The sequence below is a fragment of the Bombyx mori genome, chromosome 13, assembly GCF_030269925.1.
Source record: "Bombyx mori chromosome 13, ASM3026992v2".
Taxonomy (NCBI): Eukaryota; Metazoa; Arthropoda; class Insecta; order Lepidoptera; family Bombycidae; genus Bombyx; species Bombyx mori.
The window spans coordinates 9,552,739-9,559,283 of NC_085119.1; positions in this window are offsets into that span (position 1 = coordinate 9,552,739).

Genomic DNA, 6,545 nt, shown 5'->3' on the forward strand with positions numbered 1-6,545 from the left:
TAAAATTAATTTCAACAATCATCAATTTACTTTAGCTTCAAATTACATCGACAATTTATATTGGACGTAACATAACTCATGGGATGGGAGGGTTGCACTCACAACAATGGTTAATAAATTTACCTTTATCAATAAAATAAGCTTCGTATAATAAAACAACTATTTTGAAAATGCTTAGTCATTGTGTTCATTAGTCACTGACCTCACAGGAACAAGAGCCGGGGGCAATAAAATAACCCCTTCACGATGTGTTAAGTGGAAACGAATCATATTCCATCATCAATCATAATTCCTCCCTTAACAGTTACCTCCTCTAAATGAATTCAAACAATTAACAAAATTTCATTCACTAATTATTCTTTTGAAAAGGCTAGAGTTTTTAATATAGTGAGTTCTTTATTCGATTAATTACCAAATGTTAAATGTGCGTTGATCATCATCATCATTATCCTGCCCTTCTCCAAGTCACCTGGGGTCGGCGCAACATGTTTTCTCCTTCCATACTCTTCTATCATATACCATTTCTTCGCTCACTCCCCTCTTACCCATATCGTCTTTTACACAATTCATCCATTTCTTCTTAGGTCTACCTCTTCCTCTATATCCTTCCACATTCATAGTTAACACTCGCTTACCAACCTCATTTTCATTTCGTCTCATCATATGTCCATACCATCCCAAACGCGCACTCCTCAGCTTCTCTGTCACAGGTGCCACTTTCAGACTTCCTCTAACATATTCATAAATGTGCGTTGCTATAATTCGTAAAATATTAATACGTAGAAAAGAAGATATTTCTTTTTAACAAACGTAAATTTGTTAATAAAATATATATAAATAATGAATTGTGCTCCTTCCTTCGTGTATTGCCAAAATTATACAATCAATATTTTTATCACCGAATGAAGAAAATCTATCATATCATGTTTTATGCGGTAATATGTATTTTGAAGTATCCTTAGTGTAATGGGTAAGTTACTTGGTCCAAAGCGACTGACCTGTTGTCTAACTGTTGTGGTAGATACTAAGAACAACTCTTATTAAAATAAAATTGGGATAATGACCTCATGTCTCAAGATCAGTCTCAGAATTCACGAGGCCTCTGTGATAATTCATTGAACCGTTTGTCAGTAATAATCCGTAATATGGATTTCACGAAAAGCTTAATTACGGTAATCATATATTTACTGAAACCTCCCTTATTGTATTGTTGAGATGAAGCATTGTTTTCTAAGCAAATACGTCTTTTATCCCGAAAATATTCTGAACATTCCGTATTATTTATGAAGAAAACAAAAGATTTATTTCTTAAAATGGAATATTTTTTATGGGAAAAATTAATTAAGCCGCCATATATAATTATTATTTTATTTAATTATTTTAAACATGAAACGGATCAATTTTTCAGGTACGGCAAAATGGTAACACGTGTATCTGGATCCTGTCTCACAGTCACTGTCCATTCGTTTTCCATTAACTTGTCTCTAGTGAGGGGAAAAGAAAAATAAGTCGAGTTTTTGTATCGTCTCAGGACCTGACCACATGCGGCGTCTCCCTCTCCGCGTACTCTTGGCTCGGTCAACGAAGTGATGTCTTAGTTTTAAAGAAGCTCCATTAACCGCTAACTTTAAGGGCTCGACGAAGACGCAAAAGCGTTGTAATAAATAAAGCGGTTGAGACAGATAAATTATCTTTGACTTGCGCAAAGCTACCCTTGACAAATTATCTGTCATAAAAGCTAAAAACAAATTTGTTCCGAAATGGAAAACTTCTTAAACAGCAAGCAACAAAAGATTTTTTTTTAAATATTTAGGTGTTGTTTTTTTTGATATTTCGTTTTAATCACACAAAAAAATACTTAAATATTTTAATAGACTACTTTTTTTATTAGTAAAAGGGTAAAATTTATTTCATACGAGCGACTATATCGGAAGTATAGTGGTTGTTGATGCTGCTAAAGTTTTAATTGCTTTTATCACGGTCTTTAACTTTAACAGCTGGAAATTGCTTGCGATAATAAACTGGAACATTGAAATAGAATTTAAAATAGTCGTTCCATTCGTAGGTGCTCGACCATTTTCGAATGATCATGATTTTTTGATACCTTAAATATACTGTGTGAAAATTCAAAACGATTCAATGTTTCACGACAGCAATTAGCGTTGTATTGTCATGTAAATGAAGACTAAACCGCACACATGAATTTTATCGTGTCCAAAACCCACCAGAACTTGTTCGAATTTATATAACAACAAACCGAAAAAACTGCATCACCGTAGTTCGGTCAGATAAAATCACAGAATTGTTCGATACGAGAACAATATGTCATAATAACTGCAACCCGTCCCTCTGTGCGTTGTCTGTACCACCATTGTCCTGGCCGATCCAATTAACATGAAACATGTCAAGCATTGGAGCTGGACTGATGTTACGCCGTGTCACTAATTATCGACCTTTTGTGTAATCATTTATGACGGACAATATGTAAATACCTAATACAGCCTTTTGTTTGATGTTTGTGATAAATGAGGCTCATTTTGAATAAAACAATAATAAAACAACTGTTAAGTTTGAAGTTGTTGTTAAAACTGTCAAAACGGGTTGCGATGTTAATGGAGAATAAAAGTTTTTCTTCCTGTCATAGATAAATGCTAAGTCTAATAGAATAGGAGTTCCTTAGATACTGAGTCTATTCACCCAGGTAAACCAAAGGAGAAACAGCTTGGAAACCACAAAAGCATGCCTACTTATATTTAAAAGTAAAGCTTTTATCAAATATTGCATTGATTCAAAGTAAAATTAACATTTACCGCTGTTATGCACAGTGATAACGAATAAAAAAAAATTAGATCGTTAACGATCTCCGGAACAAATCGCGCGTCCGCTACCAATCCTCTTACGTTAAGCCGCACCCTCACAAAGAACACATAAGCCGAGCAATAGAGATATGATAGACGTTATTAATTAGATGTCGTTACTTCTTATGCCGTTTCATTGTGTGAATCCGGAACCCGTGGCCCGGGGCGATGTTCCCCTGGCAACGCGCTTCTCGACCCCATAATGCTTCGTTATTACATTTCGTTATTTTTGTCGATATTACTTAACTGCGAACGAATTCGGGCTCGATATACTCCTAATACTGATGATAAGAATGAGTATCTTCGTTATTATCCTTTATTTGTTTTGCAAGAGGACGAATTCTAAACTTTGTTACGTTACATTTACAAGCCGCTTTCAGATTAGACTTTTTTATTTCTTTTTTTATTGCCCTTGTAGGCAGACGAGCATACGGCCCACCTGATGGTGAGTGGTTACCGTCGCCCGTGAACTTCAGCAATGCCAGGGGCAGAGCCAAGCCTCGTTTGAAGAAGGACATGTCACAGCGCTCGGGAAACACCGTGGAGGGGAGCTCATTCCATAGCCGGATGGTACGTGGCAAGAAAGACCTCTGGCACTTTCGATGAACGCAGCGGTTCCAGATAATATGGATGAACTCTGCTCCGATAGCGGGAGGTGCGATAATAAAAAGGAGATGAGGGGATCATCTCAAACAATTCCTCACAGCACTCCCCATGGAACATACGATACAATATACAGAGGGAACCGAAGGAAACCGAAGCTAGAAAGATTTTACTGGTACCGGCATTCGGAGAGGTACAATTATCATACCTTTTTCTGCGACGAAGCAGTCTTACGCTTCAGTTCGAAGAATCGAACAGCTCTTATATATTACAATATAACTACATAGTGGGCGTAAGTTCGTCTATTCGTCTAAAGCAAAAAATGATAAAACATCGTTTTCTCACAACAATAGATCGCTGTCTTATATTTTATGATGTTCAAATACAGAAAGCTGTGCCAAATGAAACGAACGGCTTATTTTTCTATCCATTTAGTATATTTGTTATAAATTGTTTTGCTGTTTCTGGGCAAAACTAAATATTCTGCTCCTACTAAATTCATTGCTATTTCTAATGAAAAAATATATTGAAATTGTAATAACCGCCCACATTTTTATCGCATTTTGGGAACCATCTCCTTACTTAAGAGCACGTTTTGTTACATGTGGTTCCCCCTCATAGCGTTGCCATAGGCACGTGTATAGCATCGATGGCATTCACTTAGTGCATCGTAAGATCTGTGCCAATAAGACCCCTTGGCACTCATATTGTACCGTAATGGCTCCATGGAGGTAATAACAACACGAGGGCTTGAAAAAAAAACGTATGTATAAAGAAAGAGTCGTAATTTACTTATCACATGGTTTCCTTGTTAGTTTTTTTCATCCTCAAAGGAGCACGCATTGCACAAGAATTCCACGTGCACGCACATTTTTAAACGACTTTTAAGGACTCTGTTGTACCATCAAAGCCTTAATTTAGTGAATGATATTTCATACGCGTATCAAATGTAACAGAATGCTTAAATACGACAAGCTCAAATGTTATTTCCAAAATGCGATTCTACTAAATTAACTTTCCAATTAGTTTCCGACGAACACAGGTCGCAATTATTCCGTTGCTGCAACCAGACGGCGAGTTAAATTTGTGTTTTAAAACTACGGTATCGGAGCGTAAAGTGTACTGTTACGCGCCATTTCGCGCGTAATTTGATATTCGTATGACAAATTAGTTGGCAAACGCCCGGTGCACGTCAGCCCTGAAATTACAGAGTAGCGCACTTCAGTAGCCGTGCCTCTGCCGCCCCCGTCTCGCTCGTGCCCACGTAGTCCTGTGCTCTCACTAATAATTTGCAGACTTTGATTGTAGTCATTATTATCACTACTAATTTTAAGCAATAAGCATCTCATTACGTAGCTTAGATATATATTTGTTGCTTAGGTGATCGGACGAGCTCACGGCCCACCTGGTGTTAAGTGGTTACCGGAGCCCATAGACATCGACAACGTAAATTCCGCCACCCCCCTTGAGATAGCTACGACGGCTTCCCCACCCTTCAAACCGAAACGCATTACTGCTTCACGGCAGAAATAGGCAGGGTGGTGGTACCTACCCGTGCGGACTCACAAGAGGTCCTACCACCAGTAATTACTCAAATTGTAATTTTGCGGGTTTGATTTTTATTATACGATGTTATTCCTTTACCGTAAAAGTTAATTGTGAACATTTTTGAATTACGTATTTCATAGATACGAATGCACCGGACGTTTTATTCTTTAGGCCACGACGACTTCAATATACTGCAATTTATGCTGCCATACTGATTTTTATACAGTAAGCTTTCTTTAGATAATCAGCCATAATTAAAAAAAAAACAATTATATTAAATAATTAATCTAAAGCAATAGAAATCGAATCTAAGATACATTTATTTTCATCAAAAACATGTTCCAGCATTCTACGAGTCCCTGTTTCGTCTATATTTATCTATCTATAACGATAATTGGTCCCGGGTAATTACTTCTTGTGAAGCCATCATCTTATAATCTCTAAAAGAGTATTAGCGTAAAACACGAGCCCCTACTGAGTGGTGGAGACTCAGTACACGACCGAACTGCGGGATAGTAGACAGCCGATGGTTATTAATATCTTTAGACAACTCTGAAAATAAGCGAGGGCCTCTCAAAGGGTAGACGTCAAAACAAGGCAATTATGAGATAGGGTAATTAAGTTTATACACAATGTTTATGTTTATGGAATAAGCCCTGGAGAAAATTGGTTGAAAATGCAAAGTGAACATTTAATACTTAAGTATAAGAGTTTTATTAATCTTATCGAAGTTTACAATTTTATAGGCTTACTAGCAGTACTGGCCCGCTTCGCTGCGCATTTAAAATTAACATTATAATTTATTGTCATTATTATTAGGGAGTCCAACGCTCATATAAATATTAGCCTATTCATTAAGTACGTGTATTTTCTACATGGATACCAAGTTTCAAGTCAATCGGGTGCATGGTTCAGTAGTTATAACCGAACATCCATAAAAACCACTGTAGATTTATATATTAGTATAGATTAGTCGAAATAATCTTAATAGATAAAATGATATTTTAAAACATTTGAATAATCAAATTGCAACGTTAGATTAATTCACTTCCAATATTTAAAAAAATGTATAATATTATATATAACCTAAGTAAATCTAAAACGGTGAAAGGAACCACTAATGAACTATCAATTCCACCCGCGTGCTCAGCGACAAAAGAAATTCGCGTTTTCACAAAAACAAAATTCGAACTTAAAAATAAAACGTACTTACCATTTTCAGTTCACAGCACAATGTATTGTGAAAACTCAACAGCAGTCTCTTTGTCACGCTTTGACTCACTTTCATACTACAAAAAACTTGGGGGAAAGCACGGGCACATTTATGAAAGCTAAAAGAACAATTTTGTTAGGTGCCCGTTGAAAATTCGTTGAGTTCAAAGGACATTTTAACAGCGGCTTCCTTTTCCCTTATTGCCTTTTAAAATGTAATACAAAACTGAAAATCAAGTTAGTTGGTAGCAGGACTAATTTTCCTTAAAATAACTTTTTTGTTATGTAGTATAATTTCTATTTTGAAAATACAAGACAGATTTA